Below are 2,767 nucleotides of genomic sequence, written 5' to 3' on the forward strand. Positions count from 1 at the left end.
TTTCGCGTCCCACCCCCCCCCCCCCCCCCCGCCATCTCTGGAAAAATTGAGATTAATACTTTATTTTGAGACATCCCTGAAAGGCAGCAGGTTATCATGCATTCACTCTTGTAGCCTTGTCTGTGCCTCAGTATCCCCAGCTGTGAAGTGATAAAAACTTATTCACCTTTATAAATTACATTGGACTTCTGGGGAAAAAAGTGGCTGAGTCCCATATAGTGCTGAAAGTCTGGCCTCAATCACAAAACATTATTTCAAACAGTTATATTTAGAGCTTCTGATATGTAATTCAGCCTATCCTTACCTATACACAAAAGATCCTGACTTTATATTTTTTCCCAGATTCTCCAGAAAAGGCCAAGATTTGCCTTATTGACAAACCAAGACAAACAAACAGAAAAATTAGCTTGATGAACTCACTGAAACATTAAGCACTAAGTACAGTCCAGAAAATTCTTCTTCTTCCTGTGGAATTTGACTCTGAAGAAACAGAATCTTTGACTTTTCTTTTCTCCCAAGCTGATCTCCGTGAAAAAGAAGAAAACTCCTTGCAAAATACAAGTAAAATACATGAAGGGACACTACCACAGATCCTTTTCCCAAAACATAAATAGTTATATCTGACGCAAGATGGCCTAGGGCACTTACAGCCCTCAGCTCACGAGAAAAGAATGAAATAATCTTAGCATCCTTCACCTTTCCAGAAAATCTGGTCCTTGCTGCTAACAAAAAAACAGCTTGTTTTTAGAACAATAGTTTCTGTGTTGTGTTGTGCAATCTAACCTCACAGGTCTTTAGCACTGAATCTACTTCTGTAAATTAAGCAATTTCCCAAATGACCTCCTTTGGTAAGATCACAAAACTAAAAAGTATTCTGCCTAAGAAGTATTCTGCAACACCTTAAAAAACCCCAACAAACCACAACAGTATAAGAATTTGCTTATTGTTCAAACAGCAATGAAAATAACGAGCTACATTTGGTTTTAAATGTTCTGCAGCTGTTTCAGATACGTAAATTAGGATCAACATCTTTTCCCTCCTACAACAACAAAGGATACTAGCCAATATGTTTAACATAACCCAGTCCAACCAAGGATCCACCTAGCCTAGTGCCCTGTTGGTAAAGGTGGCAATAAGATAATGCCCAGAGAAAAGTAAGAATTTAGAAGTCGTCTTTATATTATATGCACATAAACACATGTAATATGTCAGCCTCCAACTAATACTCGCTCACTTTCCAGAAAAGGTTATCAAAAGCCAGGCTTTACAGTGGTACCCAACTGGAGGATGAGGGACAACAGACCTAAGTTGAAACAAGGGAAGTTCAGATAGAACATATGGAAACGCTTTTTTACCATGAGGACTGTCAAGCATTGGAGCAGGTTGCCCAGGCTCTGTCCTTGGAGCCTTTCAAAACCAGACTGAATAAAGCTCTGAGTAAACTGGTATGAGTGAGGTGACCCTGCTTTCATCAGGATATTGGACTACAGACCTCCTGAATTATCTGAATTATCCTAGGATCCTATTTTTCATCTGAGGATCTCTTGGCCTGGATGTTGCTTCCATGTATTTAGTTAGCCTCAGTTTTACTTTTGTGTGCAGTCTTCTCTTGAGCCTGTGTAAACTTCTGACAACTAGCTCTTCCACCATCTGACAAACAATGCCCCTTGCTTTGATCCTAGCTCCACTGAGCGTCATTTCATGGCCCCGACTTGCTTTCAGGTGAAAGAAATATAAAAAACATCAGCTGGGGAAGAAAATAAATACATTTTTTTTAAAAATTGTCTCATTTATTCGCAATATTTTTAGTACATTAAAACCCTTTTAATAAATACCCTGCGCTACATTTCACAGTTTGGAGGTGAGAGGGAGGGAAGGCTACATATCACGAGTTGCTTCAGTTACCATTACTTGCTGCCAAAATCTCTCAGCAATGTGCTTGCCTGCACAGCACACCTTTGGGATACTTGCACTGGACTGTTAAAAATGCAAAATAAGCGTTCCTCTCCAGCCGTTGCACAGGCACAGAAGTGTAAGAAGGAAGAAGTGCTTGTCTCACACCTAGTGGAGTCTCAGTCAAGGCACCTGGACCGAATGGGTACAGAGAACGAGTGAAGTTGTCCCTCCACAGAGGTGGTATGAGACAGTATCATCACAACTATCGCGATCCAGGGATTAGCAAACAGTTTCAGTCACTGTCATGTTTCCGCCAGGTATCCTTCTAAACTCTACCCCAGTTAAGGCAGAGTTCACTTTTATTCTCCTGACTACAGATGCTCTGCGGATACTTGCACAGCTTCCTGTCTCCTGCACACAAGTGAGCTGAACATAGCCTCTGAAACGTGCCTGGTATGCTGTAACCTTCTGCATTTTAACAGTGAAACCAAACATCTCCCACCACCCTACAGAGGAAGGTGGTGACCCATCTCCATAGTATTGAAGTCGTATTTGCTGCTCCCTGGGAGTCCAATATCAATACATAATCTGGACAGTTGAGACTCAAGAGACCACAATGCTAAGAGGAACCACTGGATAATCACACCTAGGGTGTTTTTTTTAATCCATCAGGTTTTTAAATACCGCTTCGTTCCCTCCATAGTAAGTGCAGTGATTAGTACCTAAATAATTCATTTTGTTTTGCATCAAGCCACAGTCTCTGGTTATGCCTCTGATCATGCCACTAATGACTGCTTTAGGACCTAGCTTCCCCTCATCCCCCCGCCATGAAACTACAAACCAGAAGCCACTCCTGGATCCTCCTTTTTGA

Source organism: Phaethon lepturus, unplaced genomic scaffold, assembly GCF_000687285.1.
Source record: "Phaethon lepturus isolate BGI_N335 unplaced genomic scaffold, ASM68728v1 scaffold48397, whole genome shotgun sequence".
In the NCBI taxonomy this organism is placed as follows: Eukaryota; Metazoa; Chordata; class Aves; order Phaethontiformes; family Phaethontidae; genus Phaethon; species Phaethon lepturus.